This window comes from Leptosomus discolor, chromosome 6 (genome assembly GCF_034619465.1).
Source record: "Leptosomus discolor isolate bLepDis1 chromosome 6, bLepDis1.hap2, whole genome shotgun sequence".
In the NCBI taxonomy this organism is placed as follows: Eukaryota; Metazoa; Chordata; class Aves; order Leptosomiformes; family Leptosomidae; genus Leptosomus; species Leptosomus discolor.
Window position 1 is genome coordinate 45,399,462 of NC_141396.1, and position 13,826 is coordinate 45,413,287.

A 13,826-nucleotide genomic window follows, 5' to 3' on the forward strand; every position below is an offset into this window, starting at 1 on the left:
AGACTAAGAAACAAAAGACTAAGAGAAATGAGATTATCAATTTTAAATATTAAAAATGAGCCCTAAGGAATGGAATTGAATTCTTCCCTATCTCTGATATGAGTTGGAAAGGAGTAACAGACTTACAGCAAGGAAAACCTTCTATTTTATCAGTACAGAAGCCTTTAATGCTTTGCACAGGTCAGGGAATCTGCATCACTACAGGCTGCTAAGAACAGACAGGACAAACATCTGTTAGAAATGATACAATTATGTATCAACTTCATGCCACCTCTGAGCCCAAGGATGAAGGAAATAGCCCTTTCAGGAGCCTTCCAAGCACAAATTTCTGTATTTCTTGTCAACATTATGGAAGATCTTGAATCATTAGAAAAATTTAAATTGCATGCCAAATTACATACTAAGATGTAATTTGACGAAAATCCTCAGATTTTATATATAATGTCTCTTTCCACTTGAATATTCTGGAAATCTAATTTGAGAGCTGAATGTTCCTCACTAGGGAAAGAAATAGACTGCAGAAGACTCACAGGAAGAAAATGTAATTTGGCAGAATATTTAATTTTCATTCCATCTGCATTTAAGTTCTCATCCAAAATCTTCCTATTATATCAATCACTATGGAATATATTCAGGATGCAGTTTTAAGAAAAAATCCTGCAAGCCATGTTTAGTTACTCCAACACTTTCACTCACAATCACAGTTTTTGCTATTTATGCCAGAAACCAGCTGGATATTTTAATGCCTGAAGTAATTAAAAAATCATCATTAGACAGAATCTGCACTTCTTATAGACTAGTGTATCTTCCTAATCACCTTGATACATAAATATGAAGCAAAAGATGCTCTCAAACACAAAATCAAAGTCATATTCAGGGACTTTTTAGAACACGCTTTATTTCTTCTATGATGACAAACCTAACATAATCTCTTTAGTTTTGTCTTACTAGTATAATAGGAAAAGACAAATTTTAAAAAATAACTGGATTCCAGCTAACTCATCTCTTATCAGTAATGGTCCCTACTGAGCCCCCGCAACTTCCTGGAAAATGCCCTGAATCAAGAGGACACAAATCTTGGATACCTTTCCATGGTCACTGCTATTACTTTGAAGCCTCCAGGAAAAGAAGCTGGTCTCAAGCTCAACAGGAATGTGCCTGACTAGGTGAGGGTTTTGTTTAGAAATATTGAAGATGTAATTAAACACATAAAATAATGGAAGATATCGCTAAGCAAATCTTAAATTACTTTAAAACTTCAAACTTAATGCTTTTTAGCTTGCTTTTCTGAGCGTCTTTTTTCACAATAAAACTAAACTTTGTCAGAGACGGAGGCACCTGGTATCTCAAATACCAGGTGAAATATGAGTATCTAAACTATATGAAATTCCTATCAGTTTTACGGAAATTACTAACTGGATAAGGAAATAAACACTTTTAGACTCCCACTAAGGCACAGACTGCAGGGTTTCCTTTGGGGAAGGCCTTCCCTTCCCCAAACAAGAGGGAATACACATACAGAGTAAACCAGGAGACACAAACTCATAGGAAAGTTGTCTTTGTTAGTTCCAGAGCACAGTTTACTAATTGGATCTCCCCGGCTGGACAGGCAAACAAGATGTAGAGGTCATTTAGCTTGCATGAACCAGTAAAATACACCCAGCCAAGAAGCTCCTGCTCTGAACAGCCCCCACTGCTGCCTACAATTTAGAGAGAAAATTTGTATATGGATCAGGGGAGAGGAAAAGACACTTCACATTTCTGATTTCTTCTGCTTCACTGAGAATTGCTGTGATGCAGCACACATTTCAGTGTGTGTAAGAATAGGAAACATCCTATACACTAGCACTATATGTCTGAGTGATGGTCTTCTATTTGTAAGACAGAATACATGGATTTTTAGCAGCACTCCCTCATATATGAAAACACTGACCTATGACTACATAAACAGAAAAAATAGCTTTGCAAAGGCATTTTACTTTACAGCTGTGTAACAACAGAATTCCTGAAATGGTTCTGCAGAAAGATATACCACATAATGAGCAGAAAAAGTAAACATTACATTCATAACCAAATTAAAAGGTCATGTTTGGACACTGGTCCAATGTTCTAAATTCCTGCACTTTTGCCTACATGTTACCCACTGGCCAGGCCAGGAAGGGGGTCATTTCCTGATGACCTTAACACAGCTTTGTGTATTTGTAATGCCAGGGCATATGGCAGTTATAAATCAACTCCTGGACATCTTCTGGACCATAACCTCCAGCTCCTTACACATCCTATCTACCTTTGCAGTACATAGCATCAGGCACTGCCAAAAATGGTGCCCAGCCACTGGTGGATGACAGAGCTGCAGTGGCAACACGGATGGTGCTGACTACATCATCTATCCCACTTTCAGCCAGCTTGCACCCACATTCTGGGGTGCGGTTGGACCTGTCCAAAAAATATTTCAGGGGAGCAATTTTTCATCCCTAAAATACCAAAGGCTAAACAAAAATCCATGTCTTTGTGTTGGTTTGCATCCATACAGCTCACAGTCATGCTCAAAATACAATATAGCACTATAACAACCATAATGAGAGTAGTGAATACTATGTGCAAGAATCAGTGTCTTTTCTATCTTTTTGCATAACTTTTTTATGTGTTTATTGACTTAAACTGTAAGAAAATGAGGCAATGTGATGTATTCATTAATATTTTTTCAGCTGCTAATTTGGTGTCAGTAGGAGACTATACTGAAGCAAGCTTTGTCAGACACCATTAAGATACTCCATGGAAAATCACCAAACTTTTGGATAGGGCTAAAAGAAACTAACAGAGGTAATATCTTCAATATTCTTTCATATGTTATCATATAATACAAAATGGTGATACATTAGAAAGAAAGCAACTTTATATACTTGAAAGTACACATAAAATATACAAAGTTTATTTCAAAGCATGCTTACACATGCTTAGAAATGTACTGAAACATTTAAGTACCTATTTGTATTATACATTTTTGTTTTCCCCATCATAACTTATTCTATCTGTCTAAATCCCTGTATTTTATACATGTATGGTCATTATAAATATTAGGACAGTGGGTATGGACAGACAAATCTGCAATGGATTTTGTCAACTGGCAAATGGGAGAACCTTCAAACACAAGGCATAAAGATTGTGGAGAAGTATGTGCCTTGTCTGACTACTGGAACACCAATGTCTGTTCTTTCAAAAAAGGATATATCTGTAAAAAAGCAAAAAGTAAGTTAATATTTCTAATACATTAAAATTAATAATGCCTGATAATGTATTTTCATTGTATAATGTAAAAATGTAAAACATTATGGGATTGTGTGCAAAACCAATAGACCCTAATAGTAGGATTCAGCTGCCTAAATACTGAGGAGCCCCATGTGGCTTCCAACTGCCTCCTCAGAAGGCTGCATCTCCCATAACTCCTGTAAAATTACCATCAGCCCTATGCAGCCACCACAAATACTTCAGACTCCTATGCTTAGGCTAAAGAATGCTCAAAGACCATCCATTTTTAATAAAAAGCCAGTTTTCAGTTGAATTTCCCCTCAAATATCACAGAATCTAAGCTCAAAAGCAACATTTTGTTTAATTTCAGCTCAATATATTCTCAAAAAAATCTTATTCTGATGAGTGCAATGAAAACTCTCTCTTGTAGAAATGCTGGAACTGGTGATTCCTTTCATTACTGTCCTCTGAGTTATCGGATTAGAGGAATACAATAACATACATTCTTGTGGCACTCTATCCATACTGTGATAGAATCATATTTAATAAAATACTGGTACTACCCTGATAGCAAAATTACCATGTGCAAAAAAATGTGTGAGTTCAATTACCAACTGAGATTAAATGAAAGTGGTCCAGAACATGCCCAGTCAGTCTGAGCAACAAGAGGAAAGTCGATGGAATGTTTCCAAAAATCGGGTAATATCCAAGAACAGATTGTCTTTACGCTTTTAGGGACAGGTCAATATACGTCAGCCCAGGGCAGAACATACGAGCACTGGTAAAATTGTGCACTAATGTGCCACTGGTTTAGAGGATGTTGATGGTGGCCTGTTTGTATCCTGACGGCTCAGACACTCCCAAAGTTACCTGCGAGGAGAACTAGGAGAGGGTGACTTAAGCACTGTCTTCTGTCAGAGATCTCTTCATGTGTCTAAAGGTCATTTAGATGTGGTGCTTGGAGATATGGTGTAGGGGTGTACTTGGTAGAGTAGGGTTGATGGTTGGACTTGATGATTTCAAAGGCCTTTTCCAATGTGAATGATTCTATGATTCTATGAACATTTTGTTTGATTAAACTTCATATTTGTGTTCACCTTTCCCTTACCTGCTAAGTTTAGGAAGTACAATTACCATAGGAACCACATCCACACAGAATGGTTGTCTCTGACAGAAGGGGCTAAATTCACAGAACATCCTTATCAGCTCAAGTCAAATTCTCATGATATATCTCTAACACTTGAGACTTCCATTATGGAAATTTTTCGTGTTTCAGAAAATACCTTAAAATGATTAAGGAGCCTGTGGGCAGTTTCTCAGAAATGAACATATCTGAAAACACTTTTAGAAATAACAGAAATCTGACTCTAATTTCATACCTTGTTGGTTATCTTGACTGAGGAGGTTAGATGCTCTTGCAATGAAAGAGCCAATCATCCTACTAGAAGTTTACACATGCTTAGCTCCATCTCTCTGGAAGAGCAATTGTCACCAGCAAGTGGATTTAGGGGGAATTGTCAGGAGCATCTGGACTTAGTAAGTTTAGAATGCCTCTTTCTTTTTGGTTTTTTTGTTTGTTTTTTTTTTAAGCATTCAGAATAAACACTGTGTTTTCCTTCCAACAGCTCCTGAAAGCACAGATGTCAACAGAAAATACAGGTAAGGACACTTCCTTTTAATAGAATTATAAGGAGATGCTTAAATACAACAAAATATAACTACATAGTTTTGAGCTATTCATTTTGAGAGTAGGTAAAAAAAAAGTCCATAAATTTCATCAGTATCTAGATATACGAAACAGAGGTTATTCTGAAGTAAATTTGGTTTTGAACAGGTTTAATTATGTTTTGTTTGGTTTTGTTAGTAAAAAAAGAAAACAAAACATTTGTTGAACCGAAAGTCTTCATAAATATTACATTTGTTTGATTTCTGGTTAAAGAAATCCCATTTATTACTAGATTCTGAAATCTCTTAAGATCAAAGGCGTTGATTGCATTTCTCCCACTTAGGTGTACTTTCCCTTTAGAGGGAAAAATGGAGAAAGTACTCTCCGCTGGCATCATTTGGCTGTTCATTCTTCTAGCCCTTTCTATAGTTGGAGCTGGAAGTATAATTTATTTCTGCTTGAGGAGGAAACGACAAAACCTGCTACATGTTTCAACCAGAATGAGTGGACCAGAAGCAACTGTGGATATGCAGGAAAGAGACGCACACACCAACATGGAGTCTGACAAAATGCCCATATGTTCCAACCAACAAAAAACATCCTATGAATCGGTGAAATCTTATGCTAGCTTTGCATTTTCCTACCCAGATAACAGTCTCCTCTCTTCACAAATACATTATTCATGGATTTACATAAATACATACACATACATACTCCCTCCCAATGTTTCTTTAGTTTGAGGAGCATACATACATTTTTCAAATACATAAGCATGGCTGAAGAACTGGCTCCAAAGGTGTTACAGGAAAACTCTAAGAGATATTTACTATGTGAAATTATTTTATTTAACACAATGTAGAAATCCTGCTTTTTGCACACAGGGGAAATCATTACTCATATCTTTACATTATTTTTTTCCTGCTGTATTATGTCAGTGTTATCCAGACTAAGATGGAAAGCACTGCTCATTTCAGATTTTTGAGCTTCACAGTTTATCTTTTCATTCATATAAAACCTGTTATAATACCTGCATCTGTGAACTAAATATTATTTCCTTAGCAAAAAATAGATGTAAAGATGGAAGAATTGGAGACTCCTTTATTCCTACTTGTCTGAATTTGGGGAATAATTATGCCATTTCCTACAGCCTTGCACTCTTCTATTATTCTGTAAATATCAACATTTTTCTGCCAGGTTCAAATTAATAATAAAAATACAACAGTAAATGATCTTTCTGTTTGGTTTTATTTCAGTAATGATGCTTTCAGTATGCAGAGATGCCCCTTTTTAAATCCAAGGATGTATAATAAATGGTTATCTTATACTGCATTATATAACTCTCCACTCTAGGGAAATACAACCACCAATGTACATTTTGAAAACAAATTCTTCCATTTTTTATTGCAATTTCATTTGATAATGTACTGCCTAGACTCCCCTTTCAGCTTTTCTTCAATTGTACACAAAAGCAGCATTTGCCTCGGGGTGGCAGTTTATCATCCTGCGTATTTCAAGACATGCATCATCCCTCCTGAGTTATGAAAACACCTTTCTCCAAGCCACGGGAGGGCACCTGGCACTAACAGGCCCCAGTGAAGAAGCACACAGAGGCGCAGAGCTAGAGCAGAGAAGCTTCTACCAAGCATCTGTACCGGGAAACAGGTTCCCTCTTTGGCCCTTCTGTGAGATCTGTTGTCAGAATGTCCTACCTTCTCCCTATGTTTAAGGTCCTTGATTGACAAAAAGATGATTCCATGATGATGATGCCACACTAAAGATCTCTTTTAAAGAGAAGGGAATATTTGGAACAAGTGGAATAGGTTTCTGCACCAGGACACCTGTGCCTATGCCTGGCTTTTCCCTTTCTGGTATGGGTATGTCTGTATGACAAAACTTAACCAAGAGACCTGGTAAAAAAACCAAACCAAAACAAAACCAACAAAAGAAAACCCAGAGGTTATTAAAATAGAGTTAAAAATCAAGTAAACTAAAAATAAATTTTACAATTAATGTCCTCTGAACACTTGTAAAGCCCAGAGGTAAAAGCCCTTAGATAAAAAGACATTCCTTAAATTAGTGTAGTAAGTCCTGTAATATCAACTCCTTCAATAAAGAAATGATCCGTGCTATTTTCAGGAGAAAATAGGAAATATCTGAAAGAACTTTCACAAAACTCTGCAAACAAGAAAAACATCACCTGCTTCCCATGGGGATGACTAGAGATAAAATTCTTTCCTGGTATGTGCTACAGAAATCTGGAAATACATAACTACACTTGCCATTTGGATGAGTACATCGTGAAAGTGCTTTTCCTGTTCCATACTTACCATAGCACAGGCTGCTGGATCCTACTGTATATATGCCCAGCTTAGCGAATCTGACAAATTAAAACTACCTTACCCAAAAGAAAAAAGGAAACGCACAATAGAAGAGACTAAAATTTTTAGTTATTTATGTTAACTGTAAATATTGGGAGCTCAGAACAGGTATTCTGGTGACCAAATCCAGCACAGCCAAGGACCTCCAGAGGAGAAGCCTGGCTGGTATCACCACCATGTGGAAAGCACGGACAGCTCAATAGTCAGGCTGCTCTGCATGCCAGCTATCTGTGTTATCATGTGAAAATCTTTTGATATACATATATTTTTGTGTACAGCTATTTTGTAGTTAGACTGGATGTGATGCCTGAACAAGAAATAGGCAGGATCTCAGGCTAGGCATAAGGAATGCTGCTGATCCTCCTGCAAGATACTGCAAAGCCACTGCAAAGGCTAGTCTGAAGTGCCCCTTAGAGAAACAGGAAAGATAGCAAGCACTGCCGTGAGAACAGCAGTGAAATGAGGCGAGGGCAGAGTGAGCCAGTGCAGCAGTGCTCATACCTGAGGAAAGGGCTGAGATGAGGGCTGCAGCCCTGGCCAGACCTGCTTGCATCAGGCAGGCGTTGCCGTCGCTACCTGCTGCTTGCAGCGTGGGACAGCATCGCCCTAGCAAGGACGTGTCATTCAACCTATTGAGTCTCAAACAACTGAACAGCCACTGGGGCAGAGACCAATGTGTCTGAACGCTCTCACTCCTCTGTATTTGTCTTTTGGACTTGATATTGGATGTGACTAAGGTATTGGCCACACATCTCACACATTGCTCAGACACAGAAGAGGGCTGGGTTGTGCTTGGTTAAACAGTACAGGGCAGAGGAGACCCTTACCCCTTTCAACGCTTAATCCCAAATCCCAGTGTTTCTGCAAAAGTCAGTTGTTTGCATGTTTCTCTTTTCTCTTCAAAAAGTTCTGTATACTTAAAACCACTGTCAGTTCAGTGCTTGGGACACAAAAACCACTGCTTATTACGAATGCCTCTGTTTAAATTAGCTTCAGAGTGGAGAAGATACCTCAGCACTGTTGTCAGGCATAGCTGCCGATACTGATGTGTGCACCTGTGTTCGTATACAATTCCTCCTCTCATTTTCATAAATAAAGGCTGCCTGATTTTCCTCACCAGTTTCTGAAGGACACACCACCTTCTCTGAAACTAGACTGGGATAATTTTGTGACAGGAAAATGTAATTCAGTGATGGAAACAGAATCCTTAGTCTTCTTGCAGCAAAAGGGAATGTTTTATTTTTCAACTGTGGTCCCAGAAGATTTGGTATGATACTGTGTTGAAAATACCAGAGTTAAAACACAGGGATATATGGAATTACAACTAACGTGTCATCTCTAAATTATGAATTCAGCCCTCCAAGAACTAAGCTTCCCAATTCTCTGTGCTAGTTTGCTTTTGCATCTGTTAGAACATTTTACATCTAATATTACTGCTGCACAATGGACTAAACTGTTGACAGAATGGAAAATTTTGGTATAAACAGGACTGCCACTGCTGGCTGTGGTTGGTTTTACCTGTAAACGTCCTGGTTGCATTTATGTTGCAAGTGTCCTGGTTTGGCTGGGACAGAATCCCAGCCCAGCCATGCCAGGCAGGCCATTAGCATTTTGGAGTCAGCCAGGGCAGCTGACCTGAGTGAGATACAGGTGCCATGCTCATTATAAAGTGGGAAGGTTTGCTGTGAAAGGGGAGCTCCTGTGGGCTTTCTGCTGGGGTTCCTCCTCTTCTGGCTTCTCCCTGCTTTGGGGGACTACGCTCTTGTGGGCTGTGATGACTGGCTATTCATTTGGCTGAGTATAACTGTGTATTTCTGTTGGTGTTATCTCATTAAAATCTGTTCTCACTTCTACCCCTGGGTCTGCTCTCCTTTTTCCCTGATTCCCCTCCCTGGCCAGTCAGGATTTGTCATGTGATGGAGCAACTGTTATAGCTTAGCCCTGGGTACAGGGTAAACATAGACAGCAAGAAGACCCACAGTAGTGTCGCAGTGAATCATGAGCCCTTGGAGACAGTAAACACAGTATCCAGGATGATAAAACTTGGCTCTCTTTCTTCTGATAGCTGTCAAACAATGGATCCTAGAAGGAGTCAAGAAACAATTCAGCTTCTTGCTAATCTCCATCAATTATGTATGCACTTATTTTTATTAACTAATTAATATTCTGCTATCTGTTAATTGTAGCCTTTAGAAGGTAGCAGTGGGCCTACTTTTCTCTTTGCTGATCTTTATGAAATGCTGTATGTAACAAGCTGGACCAGATCTTGGCCATATGGTTTACATATTCCCTTTATGCATTATCTGAAATTTGTAACATGCAAATTCATTCACTACAATTATAAAAGTAACCTTCAGCCTTTTGAATATTCTAAGCACTTTAAACATTTAGGAAAACAGAAGTGAAGTGTACCCTGTTATACTTCTAAGGGTTTTTACATTACTATTATTTACATTATTATAATTACATTATTATTTTAAAGCTTCACACTTGCACAAAGACTAAATCCAGGTGTTAAATTGCTTATTACAATAAACTTTTAATATTCACATTTCTACAAATAACACTGTGTCTTACAAAGAAGACAAACAAGTTTTGTAGAAATGGTTTCAGGCTAGTTTCAACAGTTATAGGAAGAAAAATTCTGGACACATTTTTACATAATATTTTCCTTATTTTTCATCTTAATCATTTGCAATGACAACATACTCTCTTTCATACATAGGCTCAGCTATCTGAGACACCTGAAGGGGATGGATATCATATCACATAATGTAGTATCTAAAATGTAGATAAATCTAACTAAACTACTCACCCAAGGTCTTTGCTGTGGGCAGCACAGAGAAATGGACACACAAGGGTGCAATTACTTAGTCTAGTCTAGAGACTGATGAGAACCTCTACACTCTCACTGACACAGAGAAAGCCTAAACCAATTATCTCCCAGTGACTGAGTTCTGCAGAATCCAATTCTTAGCTGATATCTTATGCAATCTGGCACAACACACACTAACCATATTTTGCTGATTACATTTATTGTCACTAGCTCCAGGCTATTTCAGAAAATAGCTACCAAAACCACTCCCAATAGTCTTGTGGGGTTTTGGTTGTTTTGTGTTTGGGTTTTTGGGGTTTTTTGGGGTTTTTTTTCCCTCCTTGAAAACCATTACTTTTGGGGAAAAACCCTCTGTCAAATTCAAAAATTTATGTTGATTTTATTTTTCATATTAATTCAGAATGGAATCTGAGCAGGTAGCATTTCTTAAGAAAATGTTAGGAACATTGACAGAAGTTCCTACAAAAGCACAACTCATCGATCCTAACTACAAAGGAACTACTTTAAATAAACTCTCAAGGCGTTTGTACTCTCATGAACACTTCCCAGCCCAGTGTCAGGATGGGTGAGAAACCCGTGAAGTGTTCTGCTTATAATCCTGATATATCCTCTGTATTTAAAGTGCACCCAATTCTGTTTCCCTGAGCAGCAGCTGATATGCACAGTACACCAGTGAACCCTTGAGAAGGATAAACTGTGCTGAGCATCAGAAATGAGGGCTCTGCCGCTTCTATCTCCATCACTGATGCATATAGCTGAGAAAGAAAAACTGAGCATAAAAAGTCCTCTTGGGTCTCAAACCAAGCACTGCTCCTAAAAGTTCCCTCTTCTCTTCTGTGTAGACTGCCATAAAACCACTTTGGCTACATTCTATTTATATTTCTCCCATCCATTTCCCACTATTTTCATTATCTTAATGCTAAGCTAGAATAGAAGATGTCAACAGGGTCATAATCTCTGTTTACTAAGAATTATTCAATTTTTAGTTCAGCTAAATCTGGACAGAATTTATTTTTAATATCTGTAAGCCCCATTTCTCATTACAGTGTCAGAGCTTCAGCCATATATAAATCTTAAATATTGCTTAATCATCATTACATTAAGATCCTGCACATCTCAGCCACTCCACCCAATACTGTCCTCATACGATGTCTGAAACATTCCTGAATTATGTGGCATTATTTTTCTAATTGTTTCAGATGATGCCATGTTCCACTGGTAAAAAGTCATTAGAAATGGCTCATTACTTGGACTGGATTAATAAATCATTTTCAAACGAACTTATTTCACATTTTGTTACATTCTCTTCCTTTTTCCCCTGCTCTATGACTTTATTCCCCTGGTTTTCATTTTGCCTTTTATGCATGACCTATATAGGAGAGTTGCAAGAGTTTGGTGAACAATTTTGAAGGCAGTGTGCTTCACAAACATGCCTTCTAACACAACAAGGTGCTCTCCCACTGCTCATTGACCAAGTCCTACTCTTGTTGTGCAGCTGGCACTGGCTATTCAGACTCCCAAGTCTGATATTCTGGCTTGCCAACACTTGCACAGCATCATTTTCTCCTGGCACTGATCCCAACAAAAAACAAAACAAAACAAAACAAAAAACCAAAAAAGTCTTCTTTCTCTCCTCTTCTTCCAGATACTTATGAAAAGTCTTTTGTGTAAGCCACTCAGTTGCAGTCTGAGGGAGATACTATCTATGTCAATCCAGCAGAACAAGGAAAATGAGAAATCAAAATGCTAAGTCTCCAGTACAATTTATTTTACCCAATTAAGGAAAATCAGTGTCATTTTCATAAACTTTGCCTCAACAGTTATTTTCTTCAAATATTATCAGAGGAACATTGGCCACTCACTTCTCATCCTTCAAAATAGGTCCAAATGAACTTTTAGCAGCTAACTGCTCCCAGTTACTGGCCACGGTGAGAACCACCAATATGTAGGCTACTTCCTCTCTCCTTAAGAATAGACTAGACTAGACTATTTCAGTCGGAATGGACCTACAATGATCCAACACATGGACTACTTCAGTGATGACCAACAGTTAAAGTGTGTTGTTAAGGGCATTGTCCAAATGCCTCTCAAATACTGACAGGCTTGGGGCATTGACCTCCTCTCTAGGAAGCCTGTTCCAGTGTTTGACCACCCTCTCAGTAAAGAAATGCTTCCTCATGTCCAGTCTAAACCTCTTCTGGTGCAGCTTTGAACCATTTTCTTAAGAGGCACTTTCTTTTCATCCTCTCATTTTCTCTCTCTGTTGTGATTTTAGTATTAAGTTCCAAATTTAGATGTTAGAAAGAGATCAAAGTATTACATCACAGTTTTTCAGTGAATGCCTTATCAAAAGATTACATCAATGAGGGTGGACTGGTTACTACAGTTACCTAACTGGTTATATATTTGTAGGATTCTGTAGAGAAAACTCACTCTATTTCCCAAGACTACCTATCTACCATATACAGGTTTGGAATAGACATATGGAAAGATACTTAAATGTAAATTCTTGATGCAGCACTTCTATAAAATACTTAAGAATCTTTTGCAAAGTTTTATGGTTGAGAGATTATTTGAACTAAATCAAATGATACAGTTTTATGTCCATTATCACTCAAGCACAATGAAACAAGATTTTTTTTTTTCCTAGCTGAAAACTAGTTTTCTCCAGTGGGTTTCAGCTGTTTCCAGTTGTTCCTAACTTCTTAATTCCTTGTTCATAAGTCTGCTACATATCCAGAGGAAATTGTTCAACTTCCTGATTCGATCCCTTCTTTACCAGAAACAGAACTTGTATGGTTTACATTATTCTGAACTTTGGCTGCATCAAGTTCTGGATATTTTTTGCAGAAGCTGTAAAAATGGAGAAATGTTTTTCCTGCAAGATCACACAGCCATTGAGCTGACAAGTCTGCAGTGCCATCCCAGTATTCCATGAGCCAGGGACTGAGGACAGGGCTTCATCAAAGGCCAGCCACAGCTAACAAATAAGCTTTTATTTCTATCTCCTGGAACCGCAAAGCAACTGAAGGCCATGGGTAAGGGTTGTCCCCATCCTGGGCTGCTTTCTAGATGCCTCTCATGACTGGCCAGTGGGCTGAGGAATGACCATCAGACTTCTGCACAGTAAAAGAGCCCAAATTTGGTGTGTGCCTTGAAGACCGGCACAGGCTGCCCGAAGAGGTTGTGGAGTCTCGAGGCTTGGAAATAGTCACAGCCCTGCTCGGCGCCAGGGGCTGGGATTTCCCTTCTAACCTCAACCCTGTGGTGACTCCGTGACTTGGCCATCCCCCCTACCACATGGGCAGCCAGACTGGCTTCCAATATGGCGAGCCAAGCCTCATAAAGCAACAGTGTGCCAAAGTGAAGGGAGGCTTCCTAAACCCCACTTCTGCCCTGCACTCCTCTCCATTGTTCACAGCCTCCTCTTGCCCTTCGCGTTGTTAACACGCAGCCCTGGGCTCCCAGAGCACAGCCTTCCCCAGAGCTGGGGACAGCCAGTTTAGGGCCGCACGGCCCGCACTCCTCTCACCACTCCTCGCTCTCGCTTCCCCCGCACTCGCACCGCCGGGCTCCCGTCCCCGCCGCCCCGCACGCACTGACAGGGAGAGGGGAAGCGTCCCCTGCAGCCTCCGTGGGAGCTGCCGGAGCCGGACAGGCTCACTGGGGCTGGGGTGTCTCTCTGCTTTCACGGCTC

The 13,826-nt window shown here is 39.2% G+C and overlaps 1 pseudogene; it reads left to right on the forward strand.

Annotated features, from left to right (window-relative positions):
- Window positions 1-13,408, forward strand: part of LOC104348063 (macrophage mannose receptor 1-like) — a 40,808-nt pseudogene extending 27,400 nt beyond the window's left edge.
- Window positions 13,409-13,826: the final 418 nt, after the last annotated feature.